The sequence below is a fragment of the Toxorhynchites rutilus genome, chromosome 1, assembly GCF_029784135.1.
Source record: "Toxorhynchites rutilus septentrionalis strain SRP chromosome 1, ASM2978413v1, whole genome shotgun sequence".
In the NCBI taxonomy this organism is placed as follows: domain Eukaryota; kingdom Metazoa; phylum Arthropoda; class Insecta; order Diptera; family Culicidae; genus Toxorhynchites; species Toxorhynchites rutilus.
This window is the reverse complement of record NC_073744.1, coordinates 55,663,390-55,682,123: the sequence shown is the minus strand read 5'-3', so window position 1 is coordinate 55,682,123 and position 18,734 is coordinate 55,663,390. Positions and strand designations below refer to the sequence as shown.

Sequence of the window (18,734 nt, the reverse complement as noted above, 5' to 3'; positions counted from 1 at the left end):
CATTTTGTGCTCCTCAAATCGTACCGACCAAAACGGGCAACCAGAGCAGCAGCGAAATAGAATGAAGCACGATTGGAAAGGAAAAAGAAAAAAATGAACGAAACATTGGTCGCAGTCTCACACATGCGTAATTCTCGAGCCAGCCAGTTAGCTTAAAAATCCCCGCTCCGCTGCCGTAACGATCATTCTCATTCAAACCGTACACCACATCGGTTCGCATCACAACACATCAACAAACCAACCCAAGCAGCCATGTCTGGACATGGTAAAGGAGGAAAAGTGAAGGGAAAGGCAAAATCCCGCAGGAACCGTGTTGATCTGGAGTTCCCCGCAAGGGTAGCTAGGCCGAGCGCGTTAGTACCAGTGCACCAGTCCACCTAGCCGGCGTTATATAGTTTCGGCCGCCGAAGTGATCGAGTTAGCTGGCAAAGCTACTCGCGACGATAAGAAAACCCATTCGGGTTTTCTTATGCATTCGGAACAGAACACATTCGGTTCGGTGGACATCAAGACAACAGGCAGTTGCAGCGAGTGGCGTGTGGCAAACGCAATCGCAAAACGGAATCAGGTAGCAGAAGAAAAAAGTTTGTTCTTTATACAAACTGCTTTGGTGGCAAATCCAGAACAAGGCGGCATCGAGGGCGTTCGAAATGGTTTTTTTTCAAAACCACGAGTACTAAGTTTTCTAAATTGGAACCATTCCATAAAACAAGGCGCTTTTCAGGGCCATTAAACTTTCCAAAAAAGAGTTTAGGAAATACAGTTCAATGCTTTCTAAAACATTATCCAAAATAATAATAAATCACAAATTGATTTTTTCATAATTTGTTTGCCAGGATCTGATGAGTATGTGAATTTGGCAGTTGTTCTGAGCTTATTGATAGTTGGGGACTGATTATTCAATTTTCACCAATTCTTAAATTGTTTCCAGATTGAAAGTACAGTAATTTACAATTAGTTCTACATTTAGCTAATTGGACGGACATGTAGTGCGACTTATTTAGTTGGACATTTTTGTAAACATAGAGATCCAAATTATGATCCCACATTGAAAGTCGACACTGTACCACTGTCATCGCAGATTTTCAATTACAGGTTAAAATTACCTCCAATCCGATACTGAGTGGTGGTAATGCGACGTGCCATTGAATGTAATTTACTGTAAAATATGTCACAAGCTGGATGGGAAGAAATTTTCCAACTGTGAAAGCTGTGGCAAGTGGCAAATGCAATCACTAAACAGAAAGGTTTAGCCGAACAAGATGGGGATATCGAGTGATAATAAAACAATAAACTCTTTAGATTGAAGATAATTTTGTGATCCTGAAAAGGACCCTTTTTACTGCATGTGAATCCAACGAGTGAACAAATCGTAATGAATGTATTTTTTTTGCCATCGCTCCCTTTTAACGCTCATTCGTTCGTTGGACTCGCCCCTCTGGCTGAGTCTGCCGATTTGTCTCTATCCTGTGAGTGTGTACCGCTAGAATATAAAACACGCGGACCCCAAAAAAATATCTTATTTTCTTTCAAACCGTAAACCTGTGTGGTTGTACTGCATCGGCATCGTGGACGTAACAAAGGAGCAGAAGTTAAGGGAAAGGCAAAGTCCCACTCGAATCGTGCAGGTGTGCAGTTCCCTGTTGGTCGCATTCACTGATTGCTCCGCAAAGGTAACTAGGCCGAACGGATTGGTGCCGGAGCACCAGTATAACTAACAGCGATTATAGAGTTTCGGCCGTCGGAGTGCTCGAGTTGGCTTGCAACGCTGCTCACGACAATCAGAAAACCCGCATCAAGAACAGAGCAGCTTCGGTTCGGCGCTCATCAAGGCAACAATTAGTTTCAGTCCCCAATTAGTGTCCCCTTTGTATAGTCCTACGTCACTCCGGTTATGTCCCCGACATTACCCACCCGTCTTTTTCGTCAAAGAAATTTCCTCCGACTTGCACTGTGATCACGCGTATTCTAGAGCTTGCCACTCAGAATGCATTCAAGGCGTGTTATTTGGCATAGAAATCTCAACTAAGTACTAATAAAAATGACGCAAGTAATACTACGTTGAGACGGCGAAGTTCCTCTAGGAACGTTAGTGCCATTGAAGAAGAAGAAGAATAATGTGTTCAGACCGCTAGAAGTTCTCCGGAATATGAAGTGGGGGTCGCTTCGTTGTTGAATTCATTCATTTCTTTTAACAGTGGGACTACGTCTAACCGGAGTATATGGGGGGTAAAATGAAAACCTAAACACAGAACATGCAGGAAAAAATGAAAGATTCCGAATGCTTATAACTCGAACATTTCTTACTGGATCGGAAAGATGTTTGCATCAACTGATAGGGAATATTTCTACGCATCTATCGCAATTAATAAAATGTTATTTTTCATTAGATAAACAATTGAATTACTGTAAAACGTTAAGCGTTATATAAACGCCCTAACTACCTTAACTTAACTTAACGAACTACCTCGCTTTGATTGGCCCGATTGACGGTTTCCCCAACACAGCCATCAAAATCAAGCAACACTGAGGAAATCGGCATGGCAAATACATGAAAGTATGGGGACTTTTGTTCTCATCGAAATGTGTTCCCTAACACAGGCTTCAAAACCAAGCAGCGTTGGAGAAATCGGCATTGCCAATACATGAAAGTCGGGGGTATTTTTGTTCTGACTGAAATGTGTTTCCCTGACACGGACTTTAAATCCATGGAGCGTGGGGAAATTGGCATTGCGAATACATGTAAGTCGTGGGCCTTTTTGTTGCGACTCTAATGTGTTTCCTTAACGTAGACTTGAAATCAATGGAGCGCGGGGAAATTGGCATTACAAATTCATGCAAGTCAGGAGTATTTTTGTTCTGGCTGGAATATATTTCCTTAACACAGACTTCAAATTCATGGAGCGTGAGGAAATTGGCATTGAAAATTCATGGAAGTCGGGGTTTTTTTTTGTTCCGATTGAAATGTGTTTCCCTAAAAGCTCCCGCAGACTGCAGGCTTTTGTTGGCCGATAGTTTGACTGGCCGACTTAATCAGTACAAAGCGACATGCATATGCGCACACTTCACCGATTCAGTATCGGCAAACCGCATTCAAACTGTTTTGTCGACAAACTATCGGCCGTCTGTTTAATCAGTACTGGCTAGTTTTGACCTGCGGCCATACGACGATTGTTTATTGATCGCTAGTTCAATTCGCTCTCAATTTTGGAATCCGACATACGTGCCGTGCGATTCACTGAGAATGGGATGTACCCAATACTCTCGGATTCTGTTTTTGATTTTCCATCTTCGTTGTCAAACGATGATTAAACAATATGCGTTCGATGTACATATCAAAATCGAAACTGAGTCCTTGAAATTCGTCAAATCAAGCGAATTCGCGGTTCAAGAAGTACGTACACTTGAGAGATGCAACCTTCAGAGGGAAATGTAAAATAAAATAATCGTTTGATAATTCTTCCGTTCACATATTTTGTCGTAACGTAAAAGAAATGTCATTAAATTTACTTATAACGAAGAACATAATCTATCACAATGCATGAATTGACCTTATATGGCATTTATTCAATCTTTTTACTCATGCTAAACCAACAATTTTCAAAAAAGATTGCGTAGTCCTACGTCCTAAGCGGTCGTGTCTCGGATACAACCCTTCGATTTTTTTTTGGGCGATATTGTCGACCAATAATTGGAGTTTCATGGTAATAAGATCCCTTCAAAGCCCCCGTACGCTATCATACTGAACAGTCTTCACAAAACTAAATGTCTTAACAGTAAGTCAAATGTCTTCAAAATGAAGACATGTCTTCAAACCTAGCATCTCTGGTCATAAGTGGTTCTCTTGAGCGACGGGGGCATTGAAACTCAAGATTACGAGTCATATAATAATAAGCGTTACTCTAAAGGAAAACCAACTAATTATTAACACCGATACAGCGAGGTAAAAATGGATAAATTATTAATAATAAGTACGGATTGGGACGACCTATAAAAAATGGTAATAAGAATGCGGATCGGGACGACTGTATGAAGAAAAAATATAATACTAAGAGTGCGGATCGGGACGACCGTGCCATTTTAAAATGAAAGTAACATTATTTGCGGATCGGAACGACCGTAGAAAAAAATATAACAATAAAAGTGCGGATCGGGACGACCGTGCAGTGTAGAAATGGAAGTAAAGTTATTTGCGAATCAGGACGACCGTAGAAAAAATTATAACAATAAAATTGCGGATCGGGACGACCGTAGGAAAAATTATATCGATAAGAGTGCGGATCGGGACGACCGTGCAGTGTAAAAATGGAAGTAAAATTATTCGCGGATCGGGACGACCGTAGAACAAAATTATAATGATAAGAGTGTGGATCGGGACGACCGTGCTGTGTAGAAATGGAAGTAAAGTTATTTGCGGATCAGGACGACCGTAGAAAAAATTATAACAATAAAATTGCGGATCGGGACGACCGTGCAGTCTAAAAATGGAAGTAAAATTATTTGCGGATGGGGACGACCGTAGGAAAAATTTTAACGATAAGAGTTATGTGCTCCCTTGGCCGAGTGGTTAGCGTCATAACTAACATGCCGGGTGTTCGGGTTCGATTCCCGTTCTGGTCGGGGGAATTTTTCGTCAAAGAAATTTCCTCCGACTGGCACTGTGATCACGCGTATTCTAGAGCTTGCCACTCAGAATGCATTCAAGGCGTGTTATTTGGCATAGAAATCTCAACTAAGTACTAATAAAAATGACGCAAGTAATAATACGTTGAGACGGCGAAGTTCCTCTAGGAACGTTAGTGCCATTGAAGAAGAAAAGAAGAGTGCGGATCGGAACGACCGTGCAGTGTAAAAATGAGAGTAAAATTATTTGCGGATCGGGACGACCGTAGAAAAAATTATAATGATAAGAGTGTGGATCGGGACGACCGTGGGGGTATGATGAACAGGTAGTTGTTTTGTATAGTTGCATTATGAATTTAAAATTTCTGTTGATGGGAAACCCTTCTACATGCTATTCTATAATATTTAAACCATCCTATGACAATGAATACTGATCAAAAGTGGAATAGAGAAACAAAAACCGAAAATCGAACATGATTCCGCGTGTGGATGTAACTTTTGCGGCTTCGATATTAAGCATATTGAGTGGTTTCATTGCAAAATTGAATTCGCTGATGGTTATATTTCGGTTTGTGAGTAGACAGAGAAGCGATATTAGGTATGTACGGAAAAGTAAATTCATTCGTAAGTGGTAAATTTAAATTATTGAAATAATGATACTGGGGGGGGGGGTGTGGTTGGTGAAATGGACAATCATATCCATTATCACATCCCCAATGCATGATGGAAAATGAAGGGAAGAAGGGATTGAACTCTTTTTTACTGGACGCACAAACACTGGAAGAGAGTGAAATTATTCCTCTCGCGAGCGATAAACCTCTACGCTTCGTATATTATGAACCTGTCCATATCCCCCCACTACATGTCCATTATACCCGCACCGATAAAAATGTTTTACTTTTCGGCTTGTTTTAATTTCAGTAAAAAAAAATTAGTGGGTTATATCTATGATATAACCGCAAGGTTCACGTGGAACTACCTTAGCTTAGCAATCATTCGTTTGTATTGATTAAATTCTTGATTGAATGAAACAGTTTCCAAATTCAATTGAGTTCAATATATTTGCTCTGTGAGTGAAAAAAATGAACAAATGCCGTGTAAAGTCAATTCATTTATTGTGATTGATTGTTCTTCGTTACAAGTAAATTTAATGACGGACCTTTTACGTTTGGTATGATGACTAGAACAAAATATATGTACGGAAGAATTATCAAACGTTTGATGAACCAGCCTAAGGCTGAAAATCTTTCCAATAAAGACAAAAAAAAAAATATCAAACGATTATTTTATTTTACATTTCCCTCTGAAGTTTACATCCCAAAAGTGTACATACTTCTCGAATCTCGAATTTGCTTGAAACTGGGAAGTTCATTCGCTTCTAGTGGCTGCACGATTTTCCCAGGTTCCTAATATTAGAAGATCATGTTAGGACAGACATATTCCACTCTGCACAAAGGCAAGCGAGGACAAAAGTACTCGCAGTTTGCATTTATTTGCAGAGCCGATTTCCCCAGAAACCTCGGTTTTGAAGTCTGTGTTAGGGAAACACATTTCAATCGGAACAAAAATACCCCCGATTTGTATGAATTCGCAATGCCGATTTCCCCACGCTTCATGGATTTGAAGTCTGTGTTAGGGAAACACATTCCAGTCGGAACAAAAATACCCCCGACTTGCATGAATTTGAAATACCGATTTCTCCAGGCACCTTGGTTTAGAAATCTCTATTAGGGAACACATTTCGGTGGGAACAAAAGCTCCCCCTACTTTCGTGTGTTCTTTTTCTTCTTTTTGGCTTTAAGAGGGTTTAAACTTTTCAGTTCACTCGCCTCTAGGCTCTTTCGTGTGCTTGCAATGCCGATTTCGCTGCTTGGTTTTAAAGTCTGTGTTAGGGAACATTTTTCGATGAGAACAAAAGTCCCCCTACTTTCATGTATTTGCAATGCCGATTTCCCCAAGGCTGCTTGGTTTTGATGGCTGTGTTAGGGAAACCGATGCAGTTAGGGCGTTTAGATAACGCCTAATATTTTACAGTTATTCAATTGTTTATCTAATGAAAAACAACATTTTGTTAGTTGCGATAGATGCGTAGAAATATTCCCTATCAAGTGATGCAAACATCTCTCCTATCCAGTACGAAATGTTCGAGCTATAAGCATTCGAAATCTTTCATTTTTTCCTGCATGTTCTGTGTTTAGGTTTTCATTTTACCCTCCATATATTCCGGTTAGACGTAGTCCCACGTCAAAACATGGAAAACACATTTTTATAAAACATTTGGCCAGTTATTTCGAAAACCAGTATATTGAACTGTAAGAAACTGCTTTTAAATTTTTAAAAGCATGAGTTTCCAAAGAGACAATTCAAGATTTCCTTAACATGTCCGTCTCACCCCCATCTCCCCTAAATAATATATTTTATTGCTAGGAACTAGATTCTTTAAAATGATGTATAAACCGTCCGCACGTGTTCATTTATCTCGGAATTACAGTGTTCTGTACTTCGGTTGAATGTATTATTATACTCAACCGATTTCTATCTGTGCAACACATTGTTTTGAAGCCAACAACCGAATCTGATTGAATTATTCAGTAGAACAGGTTTGGTTAATCAGATTAAGGTTGAGATTGTCTACAATCGTTGGCACACAAAGCTTCTGTATCACGTAAAGCAAATTTCTTTTCCGAGCATCAAACGAGCATATGGTTATCTGCAAACTAGCTAGAAGAGCAACATCTTCCTGAATTAATATTAATACTGCAAATAGCTCCGAGCCGGAAATTTTGATACGAGGAAGAGAACCAGTGCATCCGAGTGTGTAAATATGGCTACATGACCAGCATTCTTATTGGCCCAATCGAATAGATGAGGTAGAATTCGACATAAAAAGGATACCATCCCGACAAATCTAACAACTTGTTACACATGGTTATAACGCCTGGGAAAAAGGGCAGAGCACAATTTGCTCTTAATCATTTCGTTGATAGAATTTTCCCGCAACAACAACAAGAAATTCTCCACACCATACTATCTGGTGGGAAAGGTCGTATGAAATTACAAGAGGAAATTACGTTATTTTCTGAGTGGAATATAAATCCCTGCGGAAGCCGATAGTGGCTCGCCGGTCCACCCGAGCATTCTGTGCCGTCTGCTGCGTGTTCGGAAATAATTCACTCTGTAGATGAGATTCCCGCAGTTCTCGAAGCCATCGGACCGCTCTCTAGATAGCCCGCTTGGTCCATTTGAGGCCTTTCGTGCCATTCTAACGTATCCGTCCTGTCCTGCTGGCCGATCCGGACCCTCGGATGCGGTGAAACTCCAGAAAGTGCAATTATATACGTGACCCCCCCTCGGCAGCTATGCCTACCTCCCGTTGCATTTTCCCGACGTCATTCTCACCCCCACTCCGAGCTATCGGCCGCTGATTCAATAATCTTTTTATTTCATTTTGTGTGATGCTACTTTTGCTTCCATCTCCTTGGGGCAGAAACGCTTTGGTGAATCTGATGGAGGAAAAAAGAAGCCCTGGATTCTTCCTACATTACAGAGAGAAAAAGCAATTTATTCGCCACGAAACACCGGCTGTAGATTCGACTAGAAGCGTGGAGAAAGTTTTTCGCTTAACGGAAAAAGTTTCAATTCTTCTAACGGTAACTCATTTAATCGAGCCAGGATTTTTTTCTCCATTTCGCCCGCTGCTGCCTTCTTTCTGTTCCACATATGGTAGTTACCATTTTACGGGATTTTTTGAAGCAAAATCAAAGCATGTTAAATTTCGTCCTAATGGCTGGTTGGATGGGATCGATGACATGACTTTATCAACTTTTTGCGCCGATCGTTCGTTTGCGGTCGGGTGGATTTTCGAGAAGAGCCAAGCCTGCCTGAAAATTGAGAAAGAGTGAACTGATTTGGCTTCGGGGAAAATATTTTTGTCGGAACGATATGATGCTTGATGTTGTGAATTATTGAATTGGGTTTGCACGCTCGCAACGTCAAATGTAATTATTAGGCTTTCTCAATTTCTGTGCGACTTCTTGGAAGGGCCCTAAGATTTTAGGAAGTCTGGACGTGTATCATGCTAACTGGAATTAGTTCTGTTTGCCACTAGGAAATATGAAAATTGGATAAAATCACCACAGAAAAAAAGCTGTCATTACTTGCACTGCCGTACTACGCATAAAGGGCGTGTCACATCAAATATCATCACGGAAAAAACGCTGTAGAAATTTAATTTTTAGGAATTATATCTTCAGCTTTCGCTTATAATCAGATAAGAGTGTATAGATCACGTTGGCCATGCTTCACTGTCAATTTTTCGTAAATTTGGAAAAATGTCGACGAACGAAAAAAAACGTCGTGAATTAATCCTGCGCACTCATTTCGAGAATCCGGAGTTGTCACATCGGGACATCGGTAAGATGCTGGGAATCGTCCAATCCACGGTCAGCAGAGTACTAAAACGATACTTCGAGAACCTAACCATCGACCGGAAGGTGAAGAACGGCAAAAATGGATGCTCCGTCAGTGAAAAAGATCACAAGTGCGTAGTTAAGCAGTTTAGACGTGATCCGAGAAGTTCGGTCCGGGATGTCGCCAATAAGCTGACTTTGTCAAGTTCATTCGTCCAGCGGACCAAGCAGCGGGAGGGCCTGCGTACATACAAGGTTCAGAAGGCTCCTAACCGCGACGAAAGGCAAAACATGGTGGGGAAGACGCGAGCCCGGAAGCTTTACACCGAAATGCTGACGAAGCCGCATTGCCTGGTAATGGACGACGAAACCTACGTCAAAGCGGACTTTCGTTAGCTGCCGGGCCTGTTGTTCTTCTCCGCAGAGGACAAATTCAGCGTTCCGGAGGAGATTCGCAAGCAGAAACTATCCAAGTTTGCCAAAAAGTACATGGTGTGGCAAGCGATCTGCTCTTGCGGAAAGCGGAGCGCCCCCTTCGTGACCGGCACGGTAAACGGGCAGGTTTACCTTAAGGAGTGCCTACAGAAGTGCTTACTACCAATATTGAAGCAGCACGAGGGCCCGACCATCTTCTGGCCGGATCTCGCTTCGTGCCACTATTCAAAGGACGTGTTGGAGTGGTACGAAGCCAACGGGGTCACCTTCGTGCCAAAGGAAATGAACCCGCCCAACGCGCCGGAGCTTCGCCCAATAGAGAAATATTTATGAAGCAGGCCCTCCGGAAGAACCCAAAAGTTGTCAAATCGGAGGCGGACTTCAAGAGAAAATGGATTTCTGTTCAAAAAAAACTACAACCTGACGTTGTACAGAATCTTATGGACGGGGTAAAGAGGAAGGTGCGAGCATACGGGCTTGGGCTCGAAGTATTAATAAAAAGAAAATGCCAAAAGTTGTTTAATAGTTTTTATTTTACTGTCTAAAATTTTCAAAAGGATCGGTCTACTGGGCGAATTTCTACAGCGTTTTTTCCGTGATGCAATTTGATGTGACACACCCTTTAGTTTTCCCTTGTACCGAAATCAGCAACTGAGAAAAACGCAATCAAAGTTTTCTATCATATTTGTATACCAGAAGCTTTAAGCGTTTCAGTTTAGCAACACACCAGGTTTGTTTTATAAGCAGTAAACTATAGTTTAATGAAATGTTAAAAGTTCCCCTCACTTGAATCAATCAAGCTTGATTACGAGCTTTAGAATTCATGGTGGACAGTTATGTGTAGTATATCAACATGGGAAAATTGAACTTGATGTTGTTCTTTGAAATACTGGTTATTTTCCAGAAAGATTATGCATAAAAAAAAGTAACATGTGAGAACTGTGTGTATAACAGCAGTTTAAAATCACGAAAAAGTAAACACAATAGGTAATTGGCACAATTGATATGTATTATCAGAGGCGACGCGTGACCAACTGAGTTACCTGTTCAATTTATTTTGCAACATTAAAACAACAGTATTGCGATGGCAGATTTTAACATTTTTATTTCTCAACATTTGTCTGTATAGTAAAACCAGTTTTTTTGCGGTTTTTCATGTGAATTTTTTTTTGGGCGGTATTTGAAAAAAATGAAGTAATCGGTCATTTTTTTTCTATCTTTGATATATATTTTATCGCTCTACATAGGGACTGTGGCAGTTAATTCCCATTCTCATGTTTTGTTTTGTTTGTTTCAAGGTGGTAGGACACCCAAACTAGCGTTGGCAGAAAACATGTCATCTTTGGCAGGAAAGATGCCATTTCCTGTTCAGGACAGTCAAATGCGCAAATAATGAGCTATTTTGAAAGCTTAAAAATGGTTTGTATGTATGCGTGCCGACATCTCTTTCTGTTTTCTTTTTTCTTTTCATTTGGGATTGTGCAAAAAAAGTCCATACGACGTCAATCGGGATCGAACCAAGGCCGGCTGGAATGCAAAGTTACTTTACACGACCACGCTATCCGTATAGCTGCCAGTGCTATTATAAAGGAGCGTGATAATATTACACCTCACCATAAAATGAAGTTGGAATGTGTTTTTTAAGACGATAAAGAAGAACATGAACGAGAATATATCTTTCTCTGTCTGGGCCGTGTATTTGGCAAACTATACGAAAAGCTTTCAATTAAATGTGTCTCCTGTTTCGCTCCCTCATATTGGGTCTAGCATATATATTATACAAATGATATACATGTATTATGGCGGGTTTATACTAGGGAGATCTATATCTATAGATGGATTTATTCACGTGAAAATAGGTGTAAACGGGTGAGAATAAATATGATACACTTATTCGAGGTATAAAAATATAATTGAATAAAAAAATAAAAATAAAAAATAATGGTTCTCAAATGGGGATCAACACTAGGGTAGGAGCCTACCTGTTGGTCTCAAATGTTCCTATCTCACGCCTCCACGAAGATCATATGACGACATTTTTAGATCGGGCGTGAACTGGAAACACACACCTGGTCTTGGCTCCGAGAACGGGTGTCGAAAGTGGCTAAGTGAGGGGGTGCGAGCGAGTCAGAGCGCTATATCTCTCCCGGGGAAGGCCTCCCGGGTCATGGAGGCCTTGCCAACCCGCTGTCTCCCGGGCAAAGGAGATACACCCAGAAAATGGAGCTACGTTCACGAAGAATACTCAGAATGCGATCGCCCGAGGAGGGTCCCCGAACTGGAGCTGGTCCTGGAACGGGCGTAAGAGCGAGCGGCCAGCGGCTGGAGGGCGATGTGCAAGAGCGGGCCACCAGCCGGGTTCAACCCGAAGAGCTACCGCCACACGGAAACAGCAGCCATCGACATCACCAACGAAACGCTGCGCCTACGAGGCGTGTTGCGACTGTCAGACGACAGTCGTCCACACTTGTGGGTACTACTAGGCGACGGATCATGTGGACACATGAAATGAATGAATTCGTGATCCGCGCCTATTACATCTGCACTGCTTTGGAGACGGACATGAGCGGTCGCCCTCGAATACTCGCAATGTTCGAGGAAGCGTATCCAGAGTTCGTCGGGAGGCTTGACCAAAACGCGATGAACGCGAGGCGTAGAGCGATTGTACGCAACAATATGCTCTCCCAAACGCAAGTCGATGAGATCAAGCAGCAGGTGCAGAGAGAACTAAGCTCCAGAACAAGCAGAGCAAGCGATGTGTCGAGACGAAGTTCAGTACGGCTGAGCAATTCATTCGCGAGTGGGGCACGCGAATCAGCACCAGTGGAGGCCACAGTACAACAACCCCCTGAGCCGGAAGATCCACAGCCAGATCAACAACTACTACGCGATCTGGTCTTCCATTACGACGAGGCGATCTCACAGTTCCGCGACACGGACCCTTTGTCGCGCCCCAGGATCCCGAAGTTGCAGCATTCCCGCAGGCTGACAAGTGCAGTAAAGCTCATGAACGAGCACGTTCTTCCGCTGCACTTGGTTGATGCTGAGAACATGGAGGAGCTGCAACTGAAAGTTTACTGTGCTGCTGTGGCGACCGCCAAAAGTTTAGGATACCGTATTAGGCCAAGAGGCGGACTGCTCCAACATCTCCGTGAAAGGCGTGAGCCTCCATGGCGAAGGAGATTGGAGCAACGGATCCTAAACAAGCGCGCCGCAATTGGAAGACTGATGGCGTACAAAAGAGGCAGCAGATCGGCGAAATTATGTCGCCAAGTTGCTGTGATCGTGCGGCCTACTGAACTTCGCCAGCTGGGAGCTCACCAGCTGACGGAAAAACTCGACACACTGGTACAGCAATTGAGCGTCCTAACTAAACGGCTGAAACGTTACTCTGACTCTGCAAAGCGCCAGGAACAAAATCGGATGTTCAGAGATAACGAAAAAGCGTTCTACGACCACATTAGCGACGAGAAGCCCGACTACCGCGAAGGTTTGCCAGATATTAGCGATGTGACGAACTTCTGGGCTGGTATTTGGGAGACCCCAGTAGAACATCGCGACGGGCAAATGTGGTTAAGACGGGAGGAGGAGAGTTGTGGTGAAATTGGAGAGATGCCAGCTATCATCGTCGGAGAGAACGATGTCCGCGAAGCCTCGCGGTACCTGAGGAACTGGGCAGCACCGGGCCCCGATGGTGTCCAGAACTTTTGGCACAAGAAGCTGACCGTCGCACATCCAAAGATAGCTGAGTGCTTCAACAAGGTGCTACGTGACCCACACAACCTTCCTGAATTCGCCACCCGTGGCGTCACCTTCCTCCTCCCGAAAGACAGCAACACATTGAACCCATCAAAGTACAGACCGATAACGTGCCTATCGAGTCTGTACAAAATACTGAGCAGCATAATTACCGCCAAAGTTTCTGCTCACTGCGAACAGCATCACATCATCGCAGAAGAGCAGAAAGGATGCAGGAAAAATACGCATGGCTGCAAAGACCAGGCCATCATCGACGCAGCCATAGTCGGCCAGGCGGTATATAACCAGCGGAACCTAAGTATGGCCTACATCGATTACAGGAAGGCTTATGACTCCATACCTCACTCGTTTCTCGTCCGGGTATTGGAGCTCTACAAAATTGATCCCGTCGTCGTTAGGTTCCTGCAGCATGCGATGAGGCAGTGGAGTACGTCTCTGCACCTCAGTGATGGGGAAAATGTGTTGCAGTCTAGAATGCTGCAGATAAAGAGGGGGATATTCCAAGGCGACTCTTTCAGCCCGCTTTGGTTTTGTCTGGCACTGAACCCCCTCAGTAGGACGCTCAATAGAAACGGTCATGGCTATAAAATAAGGTATGGCGACGGCGCCCACGAAGAAGTGACCCATACCTTTTACATGGACGATCTCAAGGTCTACGCTGATTCACGTCAGCGTCTAGGTGTAGCTATCCGGGTTGTCGAAGACATAAGCAGGGACATCTGTATGGAGTTCGGCCTCGACAAGTGTCGCTGTGTCCACCTGCTGAAAGGACAACTTACCGAATCCGGAGGCTACGAGGTCTATGACGGCGAGTTTATAAGAGACATGGTTCGTGGCGAATCCTATAAATATCTTGGATTCCGACAGCTCACCGGGATTCGCCACTCCGACATCAAGACGGAGCTGCGAGACAAGTTCTTGAGTCGAGTGAACTGTGTCCTGAGGACTTTCCTCAACGCGGGGAACAAGGTACGCGCGATCAACACATTCGCGGTTCCCCTGCTGACCTTCAGTTTTGGTGTAGTCAAATGGAGCAAAACTAACCTAGAGGACCTTGAGAGGAGGATGAGGAAAGCATTCAAAGAGGCCGGAATGCACCATCCTCAATCGGCACTGGAGAGAGTTTCACTACCACGCAAAGAAGGGGGACTTGGAATCGTCGACATTTCTGCACTGTGTGTTGCCCAGGTACGACAACTGCGCGAGTACTTCGCAGAACGCGCCAACCAAAACGCGCTATACCGGGCTGTCTGCGCCGCCGACAGAGGATACAGCGCTCTGCACTTGGCGCAAGCGGAGTACCAACTCAACTGCAATCTGCAGACAGTGGAGGAGAAGATTGCAGCTTGGAAGCAGAAGGCAGTGCATGGTGCCCACCCCCATCAACTGGACCGGCCACACGTCGACAAGGCCGCATCTAATCTGTGGCTAACGCGTGGTGAACTCTCTTCAGTAGTAGAAGCCGACATGATAGCCATCCAGGACAGGATAATGCCGACGAGAAACTGCAGGCGGTACGTCTGGCATCAAGACGTTGATGACATTTGCCGGATGTGCCATCAACCAGGTGAAAACATAGAGCACATTATGGGAGGCTGTCCCGTTTTGGCCAACGCAGCCTACACCGAGCGCCACAACAACGTGGCCCGTATTGTTCATCGACAACTGGCGCTCCAATGTGCTCTACTGGAAGACAACGTACCAAACTACCGGTACCTGCCTGCACCTGTCCTGGAAAATGACCGTTTCAAGCTGTACTGGGATCGCACTGTTCTGACCGACCTCTCGATCCACCACAACCGCCCAGATATAATGGTTTACGACAAGAGCGACCGCAAAGTCACCATCATCGATGTCGCTATTCCACTGAACCAGAATCTGGAGGAGACCCACGGTCGCAAAATCTGCAAGTACCGACCATTGGCCGTGGAGCTCAAGGAACTGTGGGGGCTAAGGGAGGTCCCAAGAATTGTTCCAGTCGTTCTCTCTGGAACTGGAATTGTCCCGAAGACACTTCTGGAAGCGCTAAAGGTGTTGAACATGGAGAAGGAATTGGCCGGCATCCAAAAGTCGGTCATCCTTAGCACCTGCGCGATTGTCCGACAATTTCTCGGTCAGGACTGAAACAGCACGAGCATGCAGATACGTGCATTCCGCAGAGCCTAGTCCCCCTTTGGCATTCAGAAGCCCGGGGGCAGGTGAAAATTCTGGCTAGGTTCGCCTAGTTAAGAAGTGAGATAAGTCTGCCAAAAAATAAATAAAATAAAAAAAATATTGAAATATTAAAAACCCAATAATAAAATTAAATTAAAAACCCAGAAAATGGAGCTACGTTCACGAAGAATACTTAGAATGCGATCGCCCGAGGAGGGTCCCCGAACTGGAGCTGGTCCTGGAACGGGAGTAAGAGCGAGCGGCCAGCGGCTGGAGGGCGAGGTGCAAGAGCGGGCCACCAGCCGGGTTCAACCCGAAGAGCTACCGCCACACGGAAACAGCAGCCATCGACATCACCAACGAAACGCTGCGCCTACGAGGCGTGTTGCGACTGTCAGACGACAGTCGTTCACACTTGTGGGTACTACTAGGCGACGGATCATGTGGACACACGAAATGAACGAATTCGTGATCCGCGCCTATTACATCTGCACTGCTTTGGAGACGGACATGAGCGGTCGCCCTCGAATACTCGCAATGTTCGAGGAAGCGTATCCAGAGTTCGTCGGGAGGCTTGACCAAAACGCGATGAACGCGAGGCGTAAAGCGATTGTACGCAACAATATGCTCTCCCAAACGCAAGTCGACGAGATCAAGCAGCAGGTGCAGAGAGAACTAAGCTCCAGAACAAGCAGAGCAAGCGATGTGTCGAGACGAAGTTCAGTACGGCTGAGCAATTCATTCGCGAGTGGGGCACGCGAATCAGCACCAGTGGAGGCCACAGTACAACAACCCCCTGAGCAGGAAGACCCACAGCCAGATCAACAACTACTACGCGATCTGGTCTTCCATTACGACGAGGCGATTCCGCGACACGGACCCTTTGTCGCGTCCCAGGATCCCGAAGTTGCAGCATTCCCGCAGGCTGACAAGTGCAGTAAAGCTCATGAACGAGCACGTTCTTCCGCTGCACTTGGTTGATGCTGAGAACATGGAGGAGCTGCAACTGAAAGTTTACTGTGCTGCTGTGGCGACCGCCAAAAGTTTAGGATACCGTATTAGGCCAAGAGGCAGACTGCTCCAACATCTCCGTGAAAGGCGTGAGCCTCCATGGCGAAGGAGATTGGAGCAACGGATCCTAAACAAGCGCGCCGCAATTGGAAGACTGATGGCGTACAAAAGAGGCAGCAGATCGGCGAAATTATGTCGCCAAGTTGCTGTGAGCGTGCGGCCTACTGAACTTCGCCAGCTGGGATCTCACCAGCTGACGGAAAAACTCGACACACTGGTACAGCAATTGAGCGTCCTAACTAAACGGCTGAACCGTTACTCTGACTCTGCAAAGCGCCAGGAACAAAATCGGATGTTCAGAGATAACGAGAAAGCGTTCTACGACCACATTAGCGACAAGAAGCCCGACTACCGCGAAGGTTTGCCAGATATTAGCGATGTGACGAACTTCTGGGCTGGTATTTGGGAGACCCCAGTAGAACATCGCGACGGGCAAATGTGGTTAAGACGGGAGGAGGAGAGTTGTGGTGAAATTGGAGAGATGCCAGCTATCATCGTCGGAGAGAACGATGTCCGCGAAGCCTCGCGGTACCTGAGGAACTGGGCAGCACCGGGCCCCGATGGTGTCCAGAACTTTTGGCACAAGAAGCTGACCGTCGCACATCCAAAGATAGCTGAGATCTTCAACAAGGTGCTACGTGACCCACACAACCTTCCTGAATTCGCCACCCGTGGCGTCACCTTCCTCCTCCCGAAAGACAGCAACACATTGAACCCATCAAAGTACAGACCGATAACGTGCCTATCGAGTCTGTACAAAATACTGAGCAGCATAATTACCGCCAAAGTTTCTTCTCACTGCGAACAGCATCACATCATCGCAGAAGAGCAAAAAGGATGCAGGAAAAATACGCATGGCTACAAAGACCAGGCCATCATCGACGCAGCCATAGTCGGCCAGGCGGTATATAACCAGCGGAACCTAAGTATGGCCTACATCGATTACAGGAAGGCTTATGACTCCATACCTCACTCGTTTCTCGTCCGGGTATTGGAGCTCTATAAAATTGATCCCGTCGTCGTTAGGTTCCTGCAGCATGCGATGAGGCAGTGGAGTACGTCTGTGCACCTCAGTGATGGGGAAAATGTGTTGCAGTCTAGAACGCTGCAGATAAAGAGGGGGATATTCCAAGGCGACTCTTTCAGCCCGCTTTGGTTTTGTCTGGCACTGAACCCCCTCAGTAGGACGCTCAATAGAAACGGTCATGGCTATAAAATAAGGTATGGCGACGACGCCCACGAAGAAGTGACCCATACCTTCTACATAGATGATCTCAAGGTCTACGCTGATTCACGTCAGCGTCTAGGTGTAGCTATCCGGGTTGTCGAAGACATAAGCAGGGACATATGCATGGAGTTCGGCCTTGACAAGTGCCGCTGTGTCCATCTGCTGAAAGGGCAGCTTACCGAATCCGGAGGTTACGAGGTCTATGACGGCGAGTTCATAAGAGACATGGTTCGTGGCCAATCCTATAAATATCTTGGATTCCGACAGCTCACCGGGATTCGCCACTCCGACATCAAGACGGAGCTGCGAGACAAGTTCTTGAGTCGAGTGAACTGTGTCCTGAGGACTTTCCTCAACGCGGGGAACAAGGTACGCGCGATCAACACATTCGCGGTTCCCCTGCTGACCTTCAGTTTTGGTGTAGTCAAATGGAGCAAAACTGACCTAGAGGACCTTGAGAGGAGGATGAGGAAAGCATTTAAAGAGGCCGAAATGCACCATCCTCAATCGGCACTGGAGAGAGTTTCACTGCCACGCAAAGAAGGGGGACTTGGAATAGTCGACATATCTGCACTGTGTGTTGCACAGGTACGACAACTGCGCGAGTACTTCGCAGAACGCGCCAACCAAAACGCGCTATACCGGGCTGTCTGCGCCGCCGACAGAGGATACAGCGCTCTGCACTTGGCGCAAGCGGAGTACCAACTCAACTGCAATCTGCAGACAGTGGAGGAGAAGATTGCAGCTTGGAAGCAGAAGGCAGTGCATGGTGCCCACCCCCATCAACTGGACCGGCCACACGTCGACAAGGCCGCATCTAATCTGTGGCTAACGCGTGGTGAACTCTCTTCAGTAGTAGAAGCCGACATGATAGCCATCCAGGACAGGATAATGCCGACGAGAAACTGCAGGCGGTACGTCTGGCATCAAGACGTTGATGACATTTGCCGGATGTGCCATCAACCAGGTGAAAACATAGAGCACATTATGGGAGGCTGTCCCGTTTTGGCCAACGCAGCCTACACCGAGCGCCACAACAACGTGGCCCGTATTGT

The 18,734-nt window shown here is 45.4% G+C and overlaps 1 protein-coding gene and 1 long non-coding RNA gene across 4 annotated transcripts in view; one reads left to right on the top strand and one right to left on the bottom strand.

Annotated features, from left to right (window-relative positions):
• LOC129763265 (5-hydroxytryptamine receptor 1A-alpha) overlaps positions 1–18,734 on the bottom strand; it is a 271,724-nt gene that overhangs the window by 77,748 nt on the left and 175,242 nt on the right. The gene's annotated exons all lie outside the window — the stretch shown is intronic.
• Positions 1–18,734, top strand: part of LOC129763266 (uncharacterized) — a 37,005-nt gene that overhangs the window by 1,103 nt on the left and 17,168 nt on the right. The gene's annotated exons all lie outside the window — the stretch shown is intronic.